This window comes from Saccopteryx leptura, chromosome 1 (assembly GCF_036850995.1).
Source record: "Saccopteryx leptura isolate mSacLep1 chromosome 1, mSacLep1_pri_phased_curated, whole genome shotgun sequence".
Classification (NCBI taxonomy): Eukaryota; Metazoa; Chordata; class Mammalia; order Chiroptera; family Emballonuridae; genus Saccopteryx; species Saccopteryx leptura.
In genome coordinates, this window is record NC_089503.1 from 171,758,561 (window position 1) to 171,785,242 (window position 26,682).

Sequence of the window (26,682 nt, forward strand, 5' to 3'; positions counted from 1 at the left end):
AGGGGCCAACAACACACAATGGAGAAAAGAAAGCCTCTTCAATAAATGGTGCTGGGAAAACTGGAAAGCCACATGCAAAAGAATGAAACTGGACTACAGTTTGTCCCCCTGTACTAAAATTAACTCAAAATGGATCAAAGATCTAAACATAAGACCTGAAACAATTAAGTACGTAGAAGAAGACATGGACCTGGGTTTTAAAGAGCATTTTATGAATTTGACTCCACAGGCAAGAGAAGTGAAGGCAAAAATTAATGAATGGGACTACATCAGACTAAGAAGTTTTTGCTCAGCAAGAGAAACTGATAACAAAATAAACAGAAAGCCAACTAAATGGGAAATGATATTTTCAAACAACAGCTCAGATAAGGGCCTAATATCCAAGATATACAGAGAACTCATAAAACTCAACAACAAACAAACAAACAATCCAATAAAAAAATGGGAAGAGGACATGAACAGTCACTTCTCCCAGGAAGAAATACAAATGGCCACAGATATATGAAAAGATGCTGATCTTCTTTAGTTATTAGAGAAATGCAAATCAAAACTGCAATGAGATACCACCTCACACCTGTTAGACTAGCTATTATTAACAAGACAGGTAATAACAAATGTTGGAGAGGCTGTGGAGAAAAAGGAACCCTCATACACTGTTGGTATGTACAACCATTATGGAAGAAAGTATGGTGGTTCCTCAAAAAACTGAAAATAGAACTACCAGCAATCCCTCTACTGGGTATATACCCCCCAAACTCAGAAACATTGATACGTAAAGACACATGCAGCCCCATGTTCATTGCAGCATTGTTCACAGTGGCCAGGACATGGAAACAACCAAAAAGCCCATCAGTAGATGACTGGATAAAGAAGATGTGGCACATATACACTATGGAATACTACTGAGCCATAAGAAATGATGACATCAGATCATTTACAGCAAAATGGTGGGATCTTGATAACATTATACGAAGTGAAATAAATAAATCAGAAAAAACCAGGAACTGCATTATTCCATACGTAGGTGGGACATAAAAGTGAGACTAAGAGACATTGATAAGAGTGTGGTGGTTATGGGGGGAGGGGGGAGAGGGAAAGGGGGAGGGAGAGGGGTACAACGAAAACTAGATAGAAGGTGACAGAGGACAATCTGACTTTGGGTGATGGGTATGCAACATAATTGAACGACAAGATAACCTGGACATGTTATCTTTGAATATATGTATCCTGATTTATTGATGTCACTCAATTAAAAAAATAAAATTATAGTAAAAAAAAGTAAAAAGAATTGGTGGCTTTTGTCACTGTCATTTGGCCAGATCTATCACTGGTGTTGTTTGATGAGACAAGGCTACTCAAATCTCATCCAGACCCCAGCTCCATTTCTGGATGGTTGTGTAATCGCCACCCATGTACTAGCAGTTGCAGGGGTCCCCAAACTTTTTACACAGGGGGCCAGTTCACTGTCCCTCAGACTGTTGGAGGGCCGCCACATACAGTGCTCCTCTCACTGACCACCAATGAAAGAGGTGCCCCTTCTGGAAGTGCGGGGGGGGGGGGGGGCGGATAAATGGCCTGAGTGGGCTGCATGTGGCCCGCGGGCTGTAGTTTGGGGATGCCTGATTAGAGGGACACTATGAAATTCTTCAAACAGGGCAAAGCTCTGGGGTGATTGTGGTCAAAGCCACCCTAACCTCACTTGGAATTCCTACACTTGAAGAGTGCCCATCAGCACAGACACTTCTAAGTGAACAGATTGCGAATTTCATTTCTAAGGTGGGAGGAAGGTAGAAATGATATTTGATTGTTGCATACCAGGACAGCCACAGGGCTTGCCAAAACATTGACATGCTCGTGTAACAGCTGATAACATAGTTCCTAGGATGGGTCCTGCAAGTGCCTTCCCTGGACATCCTGAGTCATCCTACTGCTCAGCCATTAGCCAGCTCAGGTGTGAATCATTTTAAATATTGTCACTGGAGAAGGGAAATTCTTTGCCTGTTTTCCTTGGGTGTAGGCAGGGATTTGTAATGCAGAGTTTACCAGGGGTCTCAAACTCGCGGCCCGCCCACCAATTTTGTGCGGCCCGCAGACTAATCAAACTTCGTGGATTAGTCTGCGGGCCAGTCTGCGGGCCACACAAAATTGGTGGGCGGGCCTCATGCAGCCCGCAGGCCCGAGTTTGAGACCCCTGGTTTAAACTCACTTCATCCAAACAAAGGAAAAAGCCTGGATCCGGGCCATACAGAGGATCACAGAGAACCTCCTCCATGGCCCACGGCCCATGGCCCAGGGAGCCCCTGCCGTGATAATGAATGGGGTGTGTTCCTTGTGTTAAAGATGGAACTCAAGCAGGGCAGAGCATGTCGACACAGTGCTGCAACACACAAGACCACCTTCAAAACTCAGCCTTGCTGGCACCTGCTCTTGAACTTCTGGTGAGAAATAACGTTCTGTTACAATCCAGTGCACGGCATTTGTTACAGCAGTCCTGATGGACCAAGGCACCACACGTTCTGTCCAGCCTGGAAGCAGCCCCCTGACCCCTTCCCCAGACAGCACTGGTCTGAATACTGAGATTGATCAGAGCTGCCATTTAGGGGACATCGACCAGCGCTAGAGCTGTGTGGCTTCACTTATGCTCATGTCACCCCCCCCCCCCCATAAAAGATGATGGTATCTTTACTTCACAGACAAGGATGCTGAGCTCTGAGGGATCATGGTACTCATCCAAGGGCACATGGCTGAGGTTTGGATCCTGTTTCTTCTGTGTCTAAATGCCAGGGTCATCTGACTTTTTCATCTTGCCATTCCTGTAACCTCAGGCATTCCCTTGTTCTCAAGCTGACCAGGTGGCAGCTGCTGACTGGGCTAAAGCTCTGATGAATAACATGGCAGTCAATGCTGAGGATGGTACATCATTCCTCCGGGTCAGACCCCCAGCACCTTGTTTACCCAGAGTACCGCAAAGGAGGCCCTTGGACGGACAGCGATTGCGATCGATCACAGAGAGTAGACGTCTGAGGACACCTCATGGGTGTGCTTGGGAAAGGAAAGTAGATAGGTGCTTCCTGGCAACCTGGAGATCTCACAACGTGATCAGACCCAGCAATGGCTTTGTGTAAGAGCAGACCCTCCCTGAGACAGGAGAGCCACAGATGTTTTGTAATTGATCTTTAAAGGCTCCCAGGGAGTGTCCCTGGATGTGCCAGGCATAATGGGACACAGACATGTGTAGAAAGATCAGGAAAGCCAACAGGGAAGAGCCGTGGTCTTCCCTATAGATCTACAGAAACGCCAGACTCTGAAGCCATGTAGCCAGTAGGAAGATGCAACCTCTGGCCCAGTCCCCAGACAGGTCGTGCTTGACATATATGACCTTGACAGTTTCATGGAGACCATGTGGGCTTCAGGTTTATTCATCTGTAAGATCAGATGAATGGTCACCACCACCCTATTCAGAGAGCATGGTCCCTGCTTTAGTGTCAGCTGTTTGCCTTCATCCACCTCTTCATTTACATTTAGAGGTAAAAATGGACCTACCAAATCCTATGTGGGACATAAATGGGAACCAAACCTAAGATGATTAGTATCATTTTCTTAAATGTGCATATGGACACATACACATTCAGAGTGAACAACACAGGATTGGGAAGCTGAGAATCTGAATAACATTTTTATCCAAGGCTATGAAGCCCAGTGTGGGTTTGGATACAAAAAATATATATATGACAAAGCTACATAGTTTATTTTGGAAAGCCACTTAGGGCTAAAGTGTCCCCACTAGGGTTATGATTTTGCTTTGGTTCATAGAGATCTGTATGTGTGTCCTAGGGGTCAAATTTTCCCTACCAATGAAGAAAAAGGCACCCTAATGAGCCTGTTTCTCTATCACAGGCTGTAGTCTCCTCTGATTATCAAAGCACAAACAGTCTGCTTTAAATATCTTAGTATATTATATCTAGCTTTCAGCAACAGCTCTTAGGAGTTTGAGCCCCCCCCAACTGGCCAGCCCTCTAGACTTAGATACTTGGCCCACTATAGGATTTTGCTTGAGTTAACAATTTACATAAAAGAAGAGGAAAACTAAAGCAAAGTGTAGCCAAAAACAGTCCCCCCAAGACCACCCCCATCCCTGCTTCCATAAAGCTGATACAGCAACGGGGATTAAAGTGCAACCTGAACCAAGGGAGTTTTTACAAATAAGATGAAAGCTGCCATTTAAGGTTTTCCAATGGCACCAACTGGATTAGATCAGCTCTCCAGACAGGCGTCTTTGGACAATCCCTGGAAGCCGTGTCTCCTCACTGGGAGGCAGAGCTGATGCATGCAAAGTCAATTATAAAGCTAACTGCATAAAAGACAGTGGCTGACATGATTCATGGTAGGCATTTTCTGAACAACCCCGGGTTTATCTCCCCGGGTATTATTCAGAGAAGTAGCTATGCGGGTCGTGATTTGAAACTGAAGTCTGAAAATCGAGGGATAAAAACAACCAAAAAATGCCTTACTTGTAAGAGGATGAAATTCTATACCTGCTATAGATAGTTCTATGAATAATAATTAACTCTTGCGCAGGACTTAAAAAAAAATGTCCTTTATATTGACTGTGTGTGTGCATGTGTGTGATGTTAAAACCTTAGCTTCTTATGACTTGTGTCATTTCTAGCAAGCTGCCTCCCTTTGCACACATGCCAAGTGAGTAATCCCTTTGTTGTCAACAGGACCTGTGAAGGGTGAGCTGAGGTTTCTATACATAATGCTGATTGGTTTTGGTTTTGAGGACCTGTTGCTTGCCTTTTAAGTATCACAGAGATAGCCCCACCACTGGGTCTTTGTCACATATATTTCACAAATATCCCAGACAGGAAATACTATTTCTATGTGACTAGAAATTTACAGCAATCTTAATTAGTTACACGGCTTTCAAAATATAATTTGGCAATATTTTAGTTAACATGTTTAATTCACTTCTCATTTATAATCTTCTTGGAATGTTGCATTTCTATCTTAAGTAGATTGTAGAATGTTTTTCCTATAAAATCTGAGTCTCAACACTAAAGTAAAACTTTTAAAAACTGAAACAATATCTGAAACATTCCAATAAATCTTTCGGTTGATGTGCTACGATATTCCCGGTCAACTTTGACTTTCTGTAAATTAGGTCTCTTATCTTAGAGCGTGTGACTTACCGTTCCATCTCTAAGCCTAGAACAATGTACAAAGCTCAAGAAGAAAGGAGTAAATTTGTCCTGAGGTACAGTTCACCTTTTCTAGTTAGTCCTTTTCATAGCACTCAACAAATCTGAGACTACGCAGTGATGAGAAGCTATGTTACCCTGAAAGCTTTTCAGAATTCCTCCAGCAGATTTAACATTATATGCTACTGGTCCAACCTGTACTATACGCTCATATTTTAACCAATACCAGGCAAGGGGAATGAGATGACCAAGATTGGTGTATACAGAGATACTGTCCCAGGGAGGATAAATATTTGCACAAACTTGGAGCTCCTTTAACAAGGAGGAAGGGGACAGATGTGAATTGTGTAAGTGACCAGCAGTGTGTGCTATAGGTTGCATAGGACTCAGGTCTGGCCAATCAAAATCTAATATTTGGGGATGTGTGTAAGTGTAGCTTTTCCTACCAGATTTTACCTAATTTTGATTTCTCTTTTGCGAGAAGCCAAGTGGTTGAGAAGAAAACTGATGGTGTTTGTGATGCTTTCGTCTGGTTTGCCCAAGTCACACCGTTTTGATGGTCACTTGCTTCTTTAACACAAAGACCTCAATTTCTGTCCCTGAAAAATTCAAGTAATACACTAGTCTTGTTGAGCTCAGAGCTGTTGTGAGGCTATCTGAAAGGCTCACCGTGTGTTCATGTTAGAGATTCTATTTTACTGAAAAGTTGGTTTTTCTATTTTCAACTTTTGTATTATGTATAAAGAGATCAGTGCCTTCCAGTTGTTGATGTAATTCCTGTGAGATGGGAAATGGATACTTTTGCATAAAATAAAAAGAAAAATAATAACCTTAGTGTCCCTCAATTTAGAGAATTGCTAGAGCTCAGAGCTAAGCATAGAACCCTATTCCTTTCAAACTGGTGCAAAAAGAATGAGCATGATCATCCGAGATTTCTCACTGCCACCCACTGGATTAAAACAAGTTGTCCAACAGTAGATTTTTTCCCCCAGAAGTGGTGTCTGCCTCTTTCAAAGAAAATGTGCTACTATAGAAGAAGTTTAACATGACAAGGGGAGAAACAAATTGGAAGATGATTAAAATGCCACGGATTGGCAGTTCTAGAAACTGTGGTTTTTCTCTTCCTTCCCAAAAGGAGGACCAGCACCAGCAGGCAGGTCCCCTCTGATGGAGTTCTATCAGGCTGGTGTCCCACCACAGCATCCTTATTGGGATCCTTTTGGCAAAGACCCCACCATGCAAAGAATGGTAACGTTGGCACAGGTCTAGCTGTACTCTACTTTTCTCAGCTTCATTCCCCACCTGTGCCCCCAGCACCCACACTCGCACACGCACACCCTCTCACTTCACACATACCAAATTGGGAGGCTCACACACCTGGGGCTTGCAGTCAGCCCTGAAAATCGTCCTAACAGTATCATCAGTGCCATGCTCACTGTCGTCACCTCTGTCATCAGCTCATTCGTCATCAGCTCATTCGTCATCATCATCGCCCTTGGCAGTTACACAGCAGTCTTCTGCAGCGTACAAAGGGCTGTCCCATGACACACTCACAGCACACTCGCGTGGTGAGTAGTGCAATGTTGTTACCATTGGTCTAATGCAGATAGGGAAGGCTTTCTAGTGAAAAGACCTTAACGCAAGCCCTGGCTCAACTCAGCTAAGTTCAATACGTGCAGATGAAGCACCTCTCTGCAACAGGAATTGGGTTTGCTGCTGGGACTCCTCAGACCCGCAAAGTGGCTCTTGTCCCCAGACAAGAGCCTGGGAGCCGCCTCTCCTTCCTCTCACAATATTGACGTGTTTGTGTGTGTGTGTGTGTGTGTGTGTGTGTGTGTGTGTGTGTGTGCATGGTTAAACCTGTGGTTTTCACCCTTACGTCCCAGGGCCCTGAGGTATTCACAAAGGTAGAAACAGAGTCTTCAATGTATTGTCAACATTTCAAAACTATAACTTTACCCTGGAGATGGAACCATTCATGCTAAATAATATTGTGTGGGTCCGTTCTCATGTGGAAAAGATTGCACAAGGGCACTCGCATGTGACACAGATTTTCCAAGGTTTGGTTTCGCAGGGAGACTTTCTGTTGGGCCAGAATAAAGAGTCCTTCCCTATCACAGGACATGAACTGGGAGCATCCTCTAATGGGGCTGATCCATTGTCTCCAGCTGCCCCATCCAGCTGACTTAGCCGCAGGGCTAAAGGTTCCCCAACAGCACTTGCCCAAACTGCCAAAAACTGGGTGGTGTCATCAGGCCGCCTGCCGCACGCAGCCCACATCATTCTCAATGCTGCTTTCTATTCCAACACAAATGTGTTTGCATATCTGAATCCTCGCTCCCCAAAGCCTGCCTGTAACTCTATTTAGGGAAGACGAGAGGCTTCTGTAAATTGAGGAGGGAGTTGAACCATTTCCCTCATGAGTCCACAAATGGCCAGTAGGCAATTTCTTTTTTAAGTGAGCAGTATTTCATCTGCAGCAATCCACAGCGTGACGGGTGGAGGCTGAGGGTGGGGATGGGGTGGGGCATGGAGCCCAGGTTAAAATAGCAGGGTCAGGTCGAGGACAGCAGTCACTCTGGGTGGAAAGTGACCCCAGCCCAGGCCCGAGCTCCACTACATGTCTGAGTGAGCACCAGCCATAACACATGCTTGTCAGAGCAATTCACCTGCCCTTCCACCGGGTTTGAGGCAATGCCCCAGCTCTCAGTCACAGATGGAAGAAACTGGCCCCTGTAGGGTCACATCTGTTACTCAACAGTATAAAAAAAAGTCACCTCAGCCAAAATTAAATCAACATTTGGTTGGTGGTTCACATAACTTACAACAATGAGCATAAAGGGAAATGAAGGTGAGTCATGCTGAGGGTGGCGTTATCATACCAATCCCAGAGCATGAACAAAAGTTAACATAAGGCAGTAACAGCAGGCCCCTGGCCGGTTGAATCAGGGGTAGAGTGTCGGTCTGCCGTGTGAAAGTCCTGGGTTCGATTCCAGGTCAGGGCACACAGGAAAAGTGACCATTTGCTTCTCCACCTCTCCTCCTCTCCCTTCTGTCTTGTCTCTCTCTCTTTTTCTCTTCCCCTCCCACAGACATGGCTCAATTGGAGCAAGTTGGCCCTGGGTGCTGAGGATGGCTCCATGGCCTCACCTCGGTGCTAAAGTAGCTCAGTTGCTGAGCAATGGAGCAACAGCCCCAGATGGGCAGAGCATCATTGGGTAGGGGGCTTGCCAGGTGGATCCAGTTGGGGTGCATGCGGGAGTCTGTTGCTCTGCCTCCCTGCTTCTCATTTAAGAAAAAAAAGGGCAGTAATAGCAAAGCTGGCTCACCAAGAGCCCAGAATAAGCTTCCTGTCCTCCTGAGCAGCTAGACTTAGCTGGCTGCCTGAAGGCTCTGAAGCCAGTACATTTACTCATATCTGACACTAGTGCTCACTGAAGAACAAGGTCCTAGGAAATCTTAAATAGGAGTGTTGCCTGTATCCCCAGGGCCTTGTGCAGTCTGATGACATAGCAGCCCCTTAATATAAAACCTTTACTTTCAAATGACTTCTGTTGTTAGATGAAATAATAAACAATTATCTTGGGGCCCCATAAGTTCCTGTGTTTTGTTTTGTTTTTTATATAAATCAAGAGAGAAATAAAATAAAACTTGATCTTAGTGAGGTATAATGCTCATGCTTCTTTTTCTTTAAAATATTAGAGAAAAACCCCAAATTCCATAGAAAACACAATAATAGTATGCAAGGATAATTATATTTATCATACTTTTTATTTTTCCTATCCCCATAATCTCAATTGCATACCGAGATTTTCTAAGTGTTTAAATGGATAACAGAGCAATGCATTTAAAATTTTTTTTTACATTAAGATAAAATTTAAATATGGAAAAGTGCATAGGTTGTAAGCGCAAGGTTTGATGATTATGAAAAATACATACATCTGTATGATCAATACCCAAGTCAAGGCATAGGACATTTTCATCATTTTAGAAGGTTCCCTCATGCCTCAGTCCAGCCAATTCTAATCTCCTTACACATTACCACTGGTCTGCTCACAATCATCATACATAATTTTGCTTGCTCCTGAATTTCATATTAATTGAGCCATGTAGTGATTCTCTTTTGTGTCTATCATACTCGTACTCCTCAGCATAACATGTTTGAGATTGATTCCTGTGCACAGTGGTGTGTTTCCTTTCCATGCTAAAGGGCATTCCATTGTACGAAGATACCATGATTTCTTTATCTATTTTCCTGTTGATGAATGTTTGGGTTGTTTGCAATTGTTTGCTAATACAAGAAAAGCTGTTAGGAATATTTACTACACAAGTCTTAATATGGACATACTGTATTTCCCTATGTATAAGATGCAACTTTCCCCAAAAAATTTGGGGTCTAAAAACTGAGTGCGTCTTATACAGTGGTTGCACATTTTTTTACTTGCATTTCCCACTTTTTTGCACTTGTTTTTGTGCTCATTGTTGAAGACAGTGATTCGTCATCAGACACAGATATGGACAAGCTAATGGATGGGAGTTTTGACAGTGATGAGGAGTCGTATGATTTTTATGATGAATAAAATTTGAGTTCAATAACTTTATGTAATACTTTTTCTTTTTCAAATTTCAGGCCCCAAAATTAAGCTGCATCTTCTACATGAATGCGTCTTATACATGGGGAAATACGGTATTTTAAAATTTACCCATGAGAGAAATTCCTGGGTCACAGAATAAGTATATTTTTTAACTTTATCAGAAAATGTCAAAAAAAAAATGTCTCTCACAGTGATCACACCGTTTTTACAATCTTTACCAGCAATTCCTTGAGTTTTCACTTTACCATGTGCTTTGCAATATTTGCTGTTTTCAGGCCATTTGCCATCATAGTAGATGAAAAGTGGTACCTCACTGTTGTTTTAGTATTCATTTCCCTGATGTTAAATGATAGCATTTTCACCTGCTTACTGAGCATTTGTATAACATCCTGTATAAAGCTTCTGCTCACTCTAGTCCTTAATTTAAAAAAAGAAAAAAAGGTCAGTCTTTTTCATAATTGAGCTCACAGAAGTTCTTTACATTCCGTGGATATAAGTCATTCAGATAGAGCTAATACAAATATTTTCTCTTATTGTGGAACCAGCATTTCTTTTTTCCTAAAGGTATTTCTTTTTGATGAGCAGAAAATTTTACACATTTTGTTAAAGTGCAATTTATTATTTGTCCTATAAAAAAAAATCTTTGTCTAGTGTAGGTTTCAAAGATGCTATGTGTTTCCTAGAAGCTCCCAGAAGTATTTAGATTTAACAACTAAGCCCCCAAACCTAAGTCCGGAGTACAGCCTCTGCTAAAGGGTGCGACGCTGGATGAGGTCCCCGTGCGCAAGGAGAAGGTGGAGGGTTCCGGAGCTTTGTGGGGCCACAGCATTAGGGCGGTATCATCACTTGCAGCCTGGCCAAGATGAGGAGTGTCAAGGCCCTATTTTGGGTGTTATTTTTGGAGATATCTTGGGTTTCTGTAGTTTTGGCTTTCTGTAGGACCAGAGTCATGCTTGTAGCAAGGCATGCCAAGCTAAACTTTTCCTTGGGTGAGAAGGCACGTGTTTACCCACGTGCAAACCTGAGCTTTAGTGTCCTGCTGTAACTGCATCTGGAAAACCTCTTCCTCAAATATTACTCTTTGCCTCTGTGGAAAAACAGCATCCTTTGCAAGGAAAAAAAAAAAAGACAAGTGGGCAAAGGTTTCCCCCACACCACCCGAGGGGTAGCATTTAAAAATGGAAGTGGCTTGTGTAACCTACTTTTCTTTGGTTTTAAAATAACAGCCTCCTAGATTTGCATTTGTTTTTCATTCTTGGCCTCGTGACCCCTGCTTCTGTTTTACTTGATAAATTCCATCTCACCTTACACAGGCAACAGTTCAACCCTTAGCTTTTCCTAGCTTCTTTCATCAAAATGGTTGTAGGTAAGTTACTGGATTTCTAGACTGGGAGGTTTTGGGCTGGGAAAATTCTCCTTATTGCTTAGATTTCTCAGTGTAAATTATTTTTATCGCTGTCTCATGTTAATTGCTACCCACGATTCGACAGCACAGGCTATCACACATAGCAGAGGTCCTGGTGAATCTCTAAAAAAAGAATTCTTTTGAGTTTTGTTGTTTTTGTTTTATGGCCAACTCTGAATTCAGATACCACAAGAATTAAATCTTGCAGGCCATCTAATTGTCCACTTAAACACACGTGTGTGTGCATGCACAAATCTTATGAGAATGAATATAGAAAATGAATTCCTGTTTGAAAACAAAGACACGACTATGTACCTTGAGAATTACTGCTGGGAATACAAGAAGAGGCATTGTTATGCTATTTGCATTTGAGCAAAGAATAGCCGGGTAGAAAGGTTTTAGGACCCCTGACCAAGTGCTGGTGGATACAGGAAATATTGATGGAATTCAGTGTGTATGTACCACACAAACACAAATTAAACAAATTGTGTTATTTTTCATTATACAAGTTTTCATTAATTCTATTTTTTTCTTAATCACAAAAGTAGACATGCCTATTGTAAAATTTCAAGCAACACAAAAATGTACAAATGAAATAATTGGTGGCTACTTTCCCATAATAATCCTTTCTCTGAAGAAATCAATGTCTCTAGTCTGGTAAATCTTCCTTTATACAAACACATCAGAACATATACATACAGACTTTATTATGTTTCCCTGTCTTTTTCTTTGAAACAGAAACTGAATCATATTATGTGTGTTTTACCCTGAAATCTGCTTTTGTCATTTCTTGATATATTAAAGATATTATATGTTTTTTTATATATAGATGTTTATGTATTTATGTATATATTTGAATTATTCTTTTTAATGGCAGCATAAATATGAATTTAATTATTGTATTAGTTTGTTAGGGGGTACCATAACAAAATACCACAAACCAAGTGTCTTAAGCAACATAACTTTTCTCACAGTCCTGGCAGATTGAAGTCCAAAATCAAGGTGTTGATAGAATTAGTTTGTGGTAAGTTTTTTTTTTTTTTAATTTTTTTTATCATGTCCTCACATGGCCTTTCCTCTGTGAATTCACATTTCTGGTGTTTCTCCTTCTTATAAGATACTAGTCTTGTTGGATTAGGGCCCTATCCTTATGACCTCATTTAACATTAATTATTCCCTTAAGGTCCCTATTGCTAAAGACAGTCACATAGGGAGTTAGGACGTCAACTTATAAATTTTGGGGGACAAAATTTAGCTTATAATACTAATTCTTCTACTGATCGACACATCTAATCTTTTTAATTGATTGATTTAATTATACTTTCAAATAACCTTAATGATTCATATTCATCATACAAATATACGTCATCAAAAAATGCAATGGATAGAGGAGAAATACAATTACATAAATTTCTCCATGCAGAAACAATCAGTGTCAACATTTGACAATGCATCCTAGATGTATGTATACAAATAGAAAGACAGGTAGGTAGGTAGATAGGTAATTCTACAAAAATAGCACTACATGTTATTTTTATTGAAAATGATGAACTTATTATTAGTCAAACTTAATGAAAAAAGAAATATGAAAATAGAGAAACTGAAACTTTTCAATGCTGTTTCTTCATAGCAGGGTGTAAGAATTTCTAAATGATTACTCAGATCTTTTAAATAGTTTAAGAAAACATTAAATGGCTATGACCATTATGTTTAATTACATATTTTCACTTACATTTATTAATCCCTTATTGAAAAGAAAGTTCTTTGTTCTTAGACTTTCAATACCCTTCCTGTATTCATTTATACTGCTCACAAAAATTAGGAGATATTTTATTATTTCATATTTATTTTGAAATATCCCAATTTTTGCGAGCAGTATAGTTATATCATTATTTTTCCATAATCAAAATGTATAAAATTGACATCTAATTCTGAAACTATATTTCCCACATTCATTCAGGTTGAATATAAAACACATTCATTCTTTGGTTACTAACAATATTTTTGTTAGGGTTTCTCCAATCCTGAATTCTTTATCATAAATAATCTTAAAGGCAGGAATTTACCTTCAAGTATGTTTATCAAGACATGCTCAGCATTCACTGAGTTCCTGCATGTCTGAGGATTTATGGCTTTTGAAGGCAATTTGACTTGATATAAAAGTCTGGGTCACGTTTTCTTTCCTTTATGCATTTGCAAATATTGTTTCAGTGTCTCTTAACATTCGGTGAAAACTCTTTTCTACCTCTTATCTATCCAGTTTTCTCTACCTTGTTACCCACATGGTTTTATGTTTACACTTAAAATTTCATAACTACACCAGCATATATATGTGTTGAGAAATATTAATTATTCCCAGGTCACATTCCTTCATAGGTAACCAAAAAAATTTAAAATAATTTGTAACTCTATAATTTTTCTAAACTGTGGGTGTGTTTGTGTTTATGTCTTCTTTTATGGTTTTTGTGTCTCTTTTGGCTAATCTAGGCCCTTAAGTTTTATATAAATTGTATAAGAAGATAATTAATTTCTACCAAAAATATTCCCACTGGCATTTTGGTTGGGATTTCATTGAATCTACAGACCATTTTGGGGAGAACTGTCATCTTAACAATATGAAGTCTTCTGACCCATGACTAAGGTATAGCTAGCCCTCTGTATTTGTCAGGGTTTCTCAAAAAAACAGAACCAATTCACTTTGAGCACTAACTTAAATAATATATTTTTAAATGGAACACATATTTATGAAGCTCCAACTTTATTTCAGCTGTGGTTTTAGATGACTTGCTTACATTTTCTAATTTAATTTTCATCACAACTGTACGAGATGTAAACGAGGTATTATTTATCCTTATTTCACATATGAGAAGATGGAAGCATAGAGAGTTGAAATAACTTTCCCACAATTACTCTGATTATGGCAGAGCTAAGATTCAAACCAAAACCCCAAGTTTTTCTGTCATACTTTGTGGTCTCTTTTCCTTGAGAAAATACACACACACACACACACACACACACACACACACACACACACAAGCACGCACGCACAGCCCTGGCAGCTGGACAAAGAACTTCTTTTTGCTTCAGCTCTTTGAATTTCTACCAGATCACACATATTCTTCAAGCTCCAGTACTCACTATGACTCACTGTGTTTTCCTTTTATGGGCACATCTCTTTCAGAAGACCATGAGTACCATGAAAGTAGCTTCTATGTCCGTTCATCTTGGTCAACTCCATGGCAAATACTGCCAATCACAGACAAGCATTTTATCAAGGTTTTTTGAAGTCAGTATTTAAGGTTTGCTGTTTATTGGTAGGTGTCTAGGTGATTTAGTCGGGAGATTTTTCCTTTGTTTCTCTTACCTCTCGACCTTCGCTTTCTGAAATCTTTTATGGTGAGTGTTTTAGTCCACAAAGAATAAAGGCAGATTTACTTTAATTTTCAAAGTACTTGCATTGGGAGGAATGGGTCCAAGACCAGGGAGGTTACCTGGGAAACCAGCTCCCTGGCCTGTTTCCAGACCTTAAATTTAAGCTTCTGATTTAGCAATATCAGTGGCCAAATGAGAAGAATGGGTACCTACAGAAGCTTACTCTCTTTCTGTTATTTTTATTTTCTCCTCCTGGGGTTGTTCTTGCAGATCACAGATGAGGGACCCAAGGATAGGAATGTGTGTGTGTGTGCAGAGTCAGGGCCCAGTCCACAGAATGAAAGAAAAGAGAAAGGAGGAAGCAGAAAAGTCTGAAGCTCTACCCATTAACAAAGAAACGTAACTTGTACCTCCGACTACCTTTTTGCAGTTGTTCCTTGGAACCCTTTCTGTGCAGCATCACCACAATGAACAGAAGACACAATGGGCAAAGTCTGGGTCACAGAAGGAAGAACACTAATTAGATGAGATTAAGAGTGACCTTCAGAGTTGAGTATCCCACCAAGCCTTAGACAGATCAGGAGGTGGGGTGCAAGAAGGGAGGTGCTCCCCGGCCAGTCTGGGATCCTTATCCCCACAATAGTCCCTAAAGATGTTGCAACAGTCAAGAAGTGGAGTAATTGCCAAGATACTAGTGAAGAGCTTAACTTTAGAGACGAGGGCATGTATTGAATGGAGAGAAAAGGCACGATGTCATATGTGGTTGCTCAGGAAAGTCAAGAAAAAAGGGGGCTGACAGAAGCATCAGGCATGGCCGTCCCGAGCATTCTACTGCCTTCCAATCACATGCCCCCTTCCCTGGGGGGGGCCCTAGGTTCAGACTATTCAAAAACATTTTCTATGTTTTGATTACTTTACCACTGTGGGTAGAATGAAATTCAAGCTTTTCAGCCTGATTATTTGAAGTTTTTTTACACTTTTCTGATCTCATATTTAGGATACATCTCTAAGTTAACCCACAAGCTATCCCCCACCATTGTACGTCCCTGTCTCCATTGTTCTGTGTGCAAATTTACTCCCTGTTTCCCTAGGTGACCTCTGTTTTTCCTTCGGAGTGGTCCTCAATTGTCTAGGTCAGTTACACTTGTGGGTTTTAGTTTTTTGATACAGGCTCACTTCTTGATGGTTATTTCCCTCCCTTGAGAACACCTGTTTTAGTTTAGCTTTGCAATGCTATACTACCTTGTGGGGAGTGAGGAGGGAGGAGACAAGAGTTCCTGTGAGCTCATGACCACATTCTTCTAACAATACTTTTTTTTTTCAGAGAACCAAGTTTTATAGAACAATAAGGAGATACCTCTTAAATTTAAGCTTCTGAGTTAGCAATATCAGTGGCCAAAGCGGAGCAGTGAAAGAAAACGGGAGAGGACTAGCCAATGTTGTGATTAGAAATCCCTGGTGGGTCATAGCCCTTGAAGGTGACAGAAGATGAAGAATCTAAATTTTATGGCTAAAATATCACCACAAATGAGCTTTTGATGTCAATTCCAAAATGCTCATACTTGAGCAGGATAAAAGTCTCTGTGAACAATCAAAACACTACTGGGAAATCCTATACCATGAACCTAGTGTCATGATGACTTAACAATTCTTTATAGCTATAAAACCATTTCAAGTTCTTCTCTAAAAGCTCAGAAAGCCTGAATCGCATGCAATTTTCTTTGGCAAAAAAAAAAAAAAAAAAAAAAAAAAAAAAAAATCTGGTTTAAACACAGTGAAAAGGTTTGCATGGGTTCAAAGGGGTGACCAAGACACTGTTTTTTGCTATCATTGGCCCACGATCAACTTGTGTGTCCAAAACAAATGAATGTGGATGGAAGTAGTTAAAAGGCTAGAGTGACTGAGTCCAATTCTTTTAAAGATATTATTGCTATGCTCTCCTCCCCCATGTGAAAGCTGTGTTGGGAGATAGAGACCACTTCAACTCAATGAGTCACTTCTACTTCCTAGCCAGAACAATTACACTTCTTGTATAAAACATGACCTGAAGCCTGCCCTCTGCCACATCATCCCACTTCTAAAATGCCCAGGGGTCAGCTCTAACATTTAACAGCTCGCAAATTCCATCTCTTAGATGATGAGGCCAACTTCATGCTTTTACAAAAGACTATTAGTTATTGCAAATTTTCTTCTTCCATGTTTTGGGTAATACATAAAACGTGATGTCAGTTCCACTGCCCGCCTGAAGAACATTACACATGCCTCTTTAGCATGATGGTGATAGCATTGGTAAGTAAGTCAGTGACAGTGGAGATGAGAAAAAGATAAGCCAGTCCACCATCCTCAATGCCTCCTGTTCCTACCACAACCCCCAAAGAAAGAATACAAAAAGAAGAAAGGAAAAAAGACATATCCCAATAAACATAGCGGTACCTACAATCAATCAGGCCAATATTCCTTCATTATCCTACCACTTACTGAAACAGTTCATGCATTTTGCAAATTTGCTGCTTCTTTATTGTTAGCAGCTGAGCACTTTTTCCCTCCTCCTTCTTTCAATTGTTATTGATCTCTTGCCATAGTTTGCATACAATCCTCTCACAGCATTAGCTCATTTTCAGTCCAGTCTTGTAGATTAGCTCATTTGGGTTCTGTTCTTTAGTGCCTAGGTGTTGAGTGTTGAATAGAACTTAATTTTTCATTCTTCTATTCATTCTCAACCATGGCAGGTATTCAATGAGTTTGATCTTCTTTTAGGGCATGAGTTTGACCTTCCTACTTGAAGGGACTCTCAGATTTCCAGCTATGCATTTATTGGTGCGCTTTATCATGCATATAGTAGGTCCTTTCCACAAAAGGGAGAGGAGTTTCAGTTCACTTTCCTTTATTTCTCAATTGTTGTTGAAGCCCATCCTCTTCCCGGAATGTCTATTTGATGTTACTGTAATGAAAGTTCTATTTCGATCCAAGTGAACGTAAGAAAGGCCTCTGCCACTTCATTTGAAAATATTAATAGCTTTCCCTCTGTTTAAGGCAGTTCACTTTCTTTATACTTGATGCAAACATACTCTATCCTTCCTACTCAGGACTCATAAGTCAGTTGTAAAGACAGCCACATTTCATCAAACAAATTCACCGTAAGTCTTTGGGAGTGCGGCTGCTTCCCACCCTCCAGCCCTGACCAATGTACACAGAGCCCATGCAGCCTGACGACAAACACAGCTATCACTCCTCTCCCCCTGCCCCCCAATTTCAGATCTCAGAGGAAATAAATGGTCCAGGGCCATCAGTTTTGGAGCCTTTTCTCTCAGGAACTTGAAGCACCCCCTCTAGGGTTCCATCCCTATCTCTACCTCTATCTCTGTCTCTATCTCTTTCTTTGTCACTGTCTGTGTCGGTATCTACAGCGCCACTTATCTGCCTACCTCCACATGGATGCCCAAGTTTTCATGGTTTATTATAGCTCTCCGTATGGGACAGGGCCGAGGTGAGTAGGGCTCAGCCCCTTTCCCTAGGGAAAGGCTGAAAGTGAGAGGCAGAGATGTTAAAAGAGACACATTTTCATTAAATGGAGTAAGAGTGGGAATTAAAAAAAGAAAAAGCATGAGAGTCCATAGGAAAGACTGATGAGCTTTGCTTATGAATCAGAGAAGGTTTCACAGAGTGGGTGAAACTTCCTGACAGAGGAGTAGGAGTTCGCAAAAAGAGAAATGGGAGTGGTGGTGGCATTAGAGGTGGAGGGAACAGGATGTACAGATGTACTCAGAGAAACGTTTGGTGAGCTCGGGGAACAGAAGAGAACTGGGGTGGTGGGAGTTCAGGGTGCGTGGGCTGGAATGGCAGCAGCCCAGATGACAGGGATGGAAAAGACCTATGAGCTCATGGTCCCCTTTCTCCATCTCTTCCTTATCGACCTCAAAGCCAAAGTGTCCACAGTGTTCTCGTCCAAGGCTGGCCCAGGACCCTGGATTTATTCTCTTTGAACTAAGAGAGAGGAGGGCAAGAATGGAGACAGGCTAGAAGCCAGGTCACAACCTTTCTTCTCAATAGCCAGGGATGCTTTGGTTTTTATAGGTGAAGGCCTGGGTGCTTATTAGATTTGAGTCACTCAGCGTTTAGGTAATGTGCTATTTTTAATCTGTTTGCTAAAGCCGGCCATTTCTCACCCTTAAACCCATCTCTCTAGATCTAAAAAAAGATAAAATGCCATTTGGTGTACCTTCATGTAACTGCAATTGACTTATTATTTGAGATTCAGAGCTGGTATTCAGATAAGTGATGAAAAACAACTTATTTACTGAGTCTTTCCTCTTTCCCCATGCATACAATGAAAGCATGTGCTCTTCTCCAGAGCAACCAAGAAAGCTCTATTGTACCCCACCAAGGGACAATTTGATTTCTTATTCCATCTCGCCCAAGCATGACCGCATGCCTTTTAATTACAGAAGGTATTCCATTGTGGTGATGGCAGTGGAAATTATGTAATTGTAATTCCAGATAATATCCCCTACATTTCTTATTCAGGCAATCTTTAAAACTATGCTTCAAGAGATGGCAAGAGTTTAGTGGTAAGCTTCTTTTACTGAGGGTACTAGACACGTTAAAGAGCCAGCTGCACATTTTCTCCATTTGTAAATATGATGTTAACCATTAAACAGGTACTATGCTTTGTGAGATATCAAAAATGAAGACCAAGTTACACTTGAAAATTAAGTTAAATGCCATAGTTAGAGTTCAAAGGCATGATAAAACAGTGTTCTAGGTGCAACCTGTATCAAATACAAAAGACACCAAAGAGGAAGTTGAGTATTTGTTTCATTTTCTAGACATTTACAATGGATAGGCTAGTTGAAATGTCAAAAATGGATCAAAACACACTAAACAAAGTCTCAGGCATATGGCATAAAGCAAAATTCCTATTATAAAACGTATAGTATATATCCAAATACAATGATAATGAAAATATCACAGAAAATTAGAGATATTAAGTAGAATATAGCTTTATAAATATAACTTTTAAAGTGTTCTCATTCACAATCTTGTATAAGGTTTGATATTAAATTTATGTCCAGCACAAGATGATGATACGAGTCTCAAAAGGAGTTTTTCATGATATGTAATTACACATTTAAAAATATAGTTATGTATACCATCACTGTTAGTGTTAATATGCAAGTTATACTCTACTCTGGGATATTTAATTCTCGCTGTGTTCATTTTCCCTTAGAGATTTATGTGATTATGTAACACACACAAAAAAACAAAACAGAAGAAATGTCAGATTCATTCTTTGTTAGTCCCTTGTAACAACTCATTACAACTTTGTGCCAAGCACTTTGACAACTTCATATAAGTATACACTCAATGTAAGCCTAAAACAGCACCAGGAGATAGGCAACATTAATCCTATTTTACTAAAGAGAAAAGAAAATGAGCCAGAGAAATTTTAAGTTATCTGAAGTTCAAAGCAGCAAACTTGGACAAGAATATGTTTGTTAAGGCTTATGTGCACCCAAACCCTTAATCACTACTATGTATTACCTTGCTGCCAATGGGGAAGTGGGTGTATAATCCAGTGTTGACACATGCGGTAGTCTTGATTAATTTTCAATCTAAAATAAAAATGGAAAATTGTTAAGTGAGTTACCAACGGTAGAAACTAGTATAGTAAGAAACTGAGAAATATTCAAATGAATGGTCTAATAATATAGTAATTTTCTACTCTTAATTATTTCCCTAGGAAAAGAGACAACACAGCAATCTTCATACCTTGTTCTAAGAAATTTATAATCCAAGAGTTATCTATTTATATATATATAATCAAACACTCTTGCTACCATATAAATCAATTTCCTCTGCCCTTCATTTTTAGAAAAGAAAACCAGTAATAATTGCTAGCTATTGTCTATTCCACAGGGCTTCAATTTTAACTCTGGAGTCATTCTTTAATATTGGTTGTAAAATTCTGAGTTACAGCATCACCTTTGGGGAAAAAAAAGAAGATCATGAGATACTGAGTTGTATAGCTCTTCAAAAGATAACTGGAGAATTAAGTGTTTCAGCTGATTAGCCATCTATTTCACACATCAAAAGCTAAAAATAGTAACTATTTTGTTGACAACTTTTTTTAGGTGGATAACATATTTCCCACATTTTGGAAAAAAATATGTTAAACATGATTAGACACTTTTGAGTCAGGGCCATTGTAATATTACATGATAACAGCATGCTGTCATCATAAGTTGGACTATTTCTGAGGCTGTGATGGCATTAGAAATATACAGAAATGAATAGTGTGAATCCCACTTCCAAAATGCCCTATTACCTATCACACCTCTCTGTGTATCACCAGATCATTAGGAAAGAAAAGAATTAGTCCTTAATAAGCACTTCTGCTGTGCTACGTACTAGGCTAGATGGATAACATGTTATTCCATATTGTCCTAATAACCCATCTGTGAAGTAGTAGCTATTAGCACTGATATTCAGATGAGCAAACAGACACTAAGTCATCTGCGCATGCTCACATTTATGATCCAGTTAGAATGGAGTCCAAAGCAAATGCATATGCACTTCCCCTCTGCGTCTAGTTCATGAGAACCACTAATTTGCCTGAGACCTTTATTTTGTATTCTTCATGCTTCTTCTATGATCCAGATTGTTGACATTGTTGGACGTGCAAATTCTCTCTCCCCATAATGTAGTAGATAGATCTAAAGAACAACCTCTAGTTTTACAAAATTGACCCCTTTTTGAGGCAATAGGGGTGGGCAGTCAAAACCTGTGCACCTTTGTAAAGATAACAAAAACAATAACAACACTAATAAAAATGTTTTCAAGTAGCTCAAATTTACAACAGTGTGGTGGTTGCTCAGGGAGGGGGGAAGGGAGGTAGAGGAGAGTTGGGGTGGATAAATAGTGATGGACAGAGACTTGACTTGGGGGGTGAATACACAATACAGTGTACAGAGATGTGTTGTAGAATTTGGCATCTGAAACCTCTATAATTTTATTAACCAGTATCACCCCAACAAATTCAATAAAAAGGAAAAAATAAATATCTCAAATTTATATTCAACAAATACTGTAAGAAATACTGAACTTTTGAAAGAAGGTCAAAGGAAGCTTAATAGAGGGAATACTAACAGATTAGGGAAGAAGGGTGCTTAGTTATAGAGAAAAGGGTAAAACAATGCATAGAAAGCATGAAGAACCACCCAGTAAGCACTTCTTAGAGAGAACCTGCCACACCGGCCAGGGAGGAACATCTGAAGGGTCTTGGGGATCATGCTCTAATCCTTCACGTGTGCTATACTCAGCTGGTTCGTGTCCTTTGCATTCTGCGGCTGTGGCTTTATGACATGAAACAGTAACAGACTGGGGAAAAATGATATATACACAGCAAAGATATTACCCAGTATCCTGATAACATTCCCTTAGTCCCAACAGTCTATCACTAGTTGAGGTATCAGAAACACTTACTATACTAGATTGTATGTCTTTATAGTAAATGATATTGCATTGTCTTTTGTTTTGCTCATCAAATATTTGATAATATGACTATGTGGCCACCAAAAATAGAAAAAGGCACTGCCTTGGGAGAGAAAATCATTAAAGCTCTCTGATTGACCATGTATATTTTTTTTCAAGAAATAATATTGATATTGTTTTGCCTCAAAGGGTCTATTTTGAAGAGTATGCTTATGGTGCTAAAAACAAAAGTCTGGTGTGCTCCCCGCACAGATTCCCTGGGCTTTTAGGGGGATGTAGGAGAGTCAGTGTGCAACATGCGGAGTCCAGAGGAAACATCACTCAGCTCCTGCAATGGTGAAGAAACTCCACCTTGCACTCCCTCATTTACTAAGTGTTTACTGAGTGTCCATTGCAGAAGGCCCATCTTCCCTGCCTCCCAGTCATGCTGGCAGGATAGTTTAATGGAGATCACTAAAATATTTTTATTTATTTGCATCCTTTAATGGACATGGTAAGACAGCATGGCCAGGGTCTTTTAGGCTGTGTGATTTTAGGTGAGTCCTTTGATATCTCTGGGCCTTGTTATCCTCAGCAATAACATGGGGATTTACAATTTCCTGTAATCCTCATCAGTATTCTGAGCTAATTTGTGTACATGAATATAAAAGGCTCAGTGAAAAAGATTCCTAACCACCATTTAATTAAAGTGATAGTGGTGATTCCCACTAAAGAGCTGCTGATTAATCTAAGGAGTCTGATAAACCAGCTGTCAAATCATGTGGCCTCTATGGGAAGTTAATTCTATCACATCCATGTGTAGCTAAAGCAGCATTATTCAACAAGTTTGTAACACCAAGGTCATAAACTTATTTCAATAAATTTTTTTTTGTATTTTTTTTTCTGAAGTTGGAAACCGGGAGGCAGTCAGACAGACTCCCGCATGCGCCCAACTGGGACCCACCTGGCATGCCCACCAGGGGGCAATGCTCTGCCCATCTGGGGTGTCGCTCTGTTGCAACCAGAGCCATTCTAGTGCCTGAGGCAGAGGCCACAGAGCCATCCTCAGTGCCCGGGCAAACTCTGTTCCAATGGAGCCTTGGCTGTGGGAGGGGAAGAGAGAGACAGAGAGGAAGAAGAGGGGGAGGGGTGGAGAAGCAGATGGGCACCTCTCCTGTGTGCCCTGGCTGGGAATAGAACCCAGGACTTCTGCACACCAGGCCGACGCTCTACCACTGAGCCAACCTGCCAGGGAAAATATTTCAATAAATTTATATAATATCTATTGGGTGCTAGGCATTGCCAAATGCTTCACAGAGAATAATAAAACCTGTGTGTTATTCTGGAGCTGAGTAATGAGTGGGAAATACTGTATAGAGAAATTAGTATATAGCCACAGAAGTGACCTTGGTGGAAAAAGTAAAGATTCTAGAAATGAATAAGTCTGAATTCAGAAATCTGCTGCAGGATTAACCCATGAAGAAAGTGACAAGCCTCCAAGTCTAGTTGCTTTTAACTTAAGGTAGCATGGACCTTACCTTTGGAGAATTAAAAGAAAAGTATCTAAGCAGTAGGCACTTTTGCCATGCCTGACACATAGCATCATTCAATGAATGTAATTATGATCTAAAAGATGCAGCATATAATTTTTATGGAAACAGATTAAGGGAGGATTTTGATGCAAAGGAGAGGATTCTGAATTGGACCTTTAGGGGAAGACCCTGGTGCAGACCATCTGCCTGGTTCCCACGAATGTGTTCCTTATTTGTTCCTTTCAGAGATTGAGTTGACATAAATCAAGACCAATGTACAAGATCAAAAGTCCGTCCATCCAAATGTGAAAAGCTTGGATCAAAACTTCAAGGTTGAGTTTAAAGATGAGAGGAAGAAGAAATCAATAAGAAATGTGTCAAGAGTCCGTTTAGATACCTGTGACGCTGCAGTGCACCTTACAAGGCCTTAGCTCAGTCCTGGGGGAGCTTTTCCTCCACACTGGGAGCCACAAGTTCACCCAGCTCCCTTGGCTGGGTAAAAACAGGTGGCTCAAGGTCTGAGCACAGCCCAGCACTGTTGTGGCAAAGAGATAACCGGATAGAAGAACAGGAGATCTGTGATTGATTTCTCCTTTTTTTTTTTTTAAAGGAAGGAGTAAAAAAAAAAAAAAAAGTGTTCTGAGAAAGACACAAGGCTCAACAAGTTGAATTTGGGATTTATTCCCGGTATTACTTGGATTTTCAAGAATTTTTGGAAACCTTGCCTCTCAGCCATAGCGCACTCCTCAGCAATACAAGTTATTTGCCAAATTCATTTCAAATTCTTGAATTTACAGTTAAAAGGGAAATTTTTTAAAAAAAGGCTTTCATTTGTTCCTAAGCTGTTTATTTTGCTTGTAAAACCAGTCATAATGTCTCCCCAATAAAGAGAGAAATGCATGTAAGTTCTAACTCCAGAAAAGTTAACTGTTGAAGCCTGAAACCCTCCCCAGGGCCCGCCCCAACCCCAGCCCAGGGGAAGCCAAAAGACATTTTAATGAGACAGTTTTCTCTTTGAACTTGGGATGGAGGGGGGCATCAACAACAAACTTGCTCAGAAAATTCTTCCTTGATCCTCTGGAATCCTCCCCTTTAAGACAGATTGTGGCTAAGCTTGGCAGTGGAAGCAATCCCCCTTAAGGCCTGAGCAGCAGGAAGCAGGTAACAGTCTCCTATTTTCTCTGTAGAGCACTGGGAAGCTGTTTAGCATTCAGTGAGGTGCTGGGCTGTGTTGGGCTTACATGGTACTGACCGTGGGTGTGCCTGGACCCGTCTCCCCTCTCCCCTGCTCCTTCCCACCACCACCACTTCTCATTGCTGGTACACACACCCCTACATGCAGAATGCAGGGATAGCCGGGCGGGCCATTTGCGAGTCTGGAACCACAGATCCTTAAAAAAGTTATGAAATGGACTTCTCCCCTTCACTAACCTCCGGGAGCCAGGCTGATACACATACTGAGCAGCAAAATCTCCATGGAAATGAAGCAGAACACAAAAGCCAAATCTGAAAGGAGCACCCTCCCATTGGTTTTCAGCTCTACTAAGACTGGCACTGGCCATACAGAGGGATCTGGTTCTTGCAGGAGTTTTGGACACGAATCAAGGGTTTTGTTGCTTCGCATTTAAAAAACTTTTCATCACTTTTTCCCTCTAGCATGAAAATACAACACTAACTACTTTACCAGGAGGAGCAGAAAGTGTTTGAAAAATAATTTCACCCCCTGCCAGAGTCTGTGATTGAGATCAGTGTCGGTTCTAATTCGTTCCTGACTCTCAAAATTATTTTTGTTCTCATGGGGAATTTTAGTCCTTAGGTGACTACCAAGGCAGAGCATCGGCAGCACAAATAGATAAATATTATACATTCACTTTTGACGTGAAAGCTATGCTCTTGAGAACCACTTTTCCTGTGGGCTTCCTAAGTTTTTATTTTTATTGATTGATTTCAGTGGGAAAGGAATAGGGGAAAGCAGGAACATCAAGTTGTTCCTGTGTGTTCCCTGACTGGGAATCGAACTAGCAACCTCTGCTCTCTGGGATGATGCTCTAACCAACCGAGCTACCCAGCCAGGGATGCTGTGGGATTTCTAACGCCCTCCTTCTGGTGATGCATGTCAGTCAGAGGAAGGCCAATCATGGAATAACACACACTAAGTACACTCTTTTTATCTTCAGAACACTTTTTAAGTCTTCGTCTCTGAGGCATGAACTTATAAGCAAAGGCCACAAAAACAAAAAGAAAAACAACCAATCAACCAACCAAACAAACCTAAATCCAATAGGAGAATGCAACCAATGCTCCAAGACTGTTCTTCTCAGCTGTCAGGGCCCCTCAGCTTCTCTCCCTTGGGTGGAGAAGTACATCAGCAGAGCCATCAGAATGGACATATATATGCTCTTGGAATGAGGAAGATGGTTATCTTTAGATAACGATTTGGGAGGTTGTTGGAGAATAGGAGTGTGACCCAAGAGTGGCAGATGTCCTATGATAGCAGTGGGTGTAGAAGCCCAGGTTCTGGTGCTTTGGTGTTTTTCAGGCCTGACTCAACCACTTGTTCAAGTGTGTCCTTGACAAAGTTACTGAAGGGCTCTAAGTTACAGTTTCCTCGAAATGGGTGTACTAACACCCCCAGGGGGAAGCGGAGAAGATTATTAAGGCCCAGGATGCAGAATGCCTAGTACTTGGCCTAGCACATACAAAGTCAAGCAGGTATGAGTTATAATTGGATTATGGTACTGGATTTACATGCTGGCTGGTGGTTTTTTCTGCAAGACAATCTTGAACTTGAAGCTTCAGCTGCACTTGAGCACAAGACAGTGGATTGAGTGATCACAGCATTCCCAGAACGGCATTTAATATTATTCCTTCCCATGTAAGCTTCACCAGCATGTCTACTACCATCACGCAACATGGCTCCCTTAAGCTTGTGGCCCTCCTAGGGTTGTTTGGGGACCAAATGAGATGATGTAATGAAGTGGTTTAGCTCATAGTAGACTCTCAGTGAGTGTGGCTTTCCTCTCTACACTTTGTATTCTTTTTAAAAAAAAAAATTTTATTTATTCATTTGAGAGAGGAGAGAGAGAGAGAGAGAGAGAGAGGGAGAG

At 40.6% G+C, this 26,682-nt stretch overlaps 1 long non-coding RNA gene across 1 annotated transcript in view; it reads right to left on the bottom strand.

Annotated features, from left to right (window-relative positions):
- Positions 1-26,682, bottom strand: part of LOC136389100 (uncharacterized) — a 345,590-nt gene that overhangs the window by 112,699 nt on the left and 206,209 nt on the right. Inside the window, exon 3 of the long non-coding RNA XR_010748264.1 lies at positions 20,115-20,185. This is a non-coding gene — a long non-coding RNA (uncharacterized lncRNA). The remainder of the gene's footprint in view (positions 1-20,114; positions 20,186-26,682) is intronic.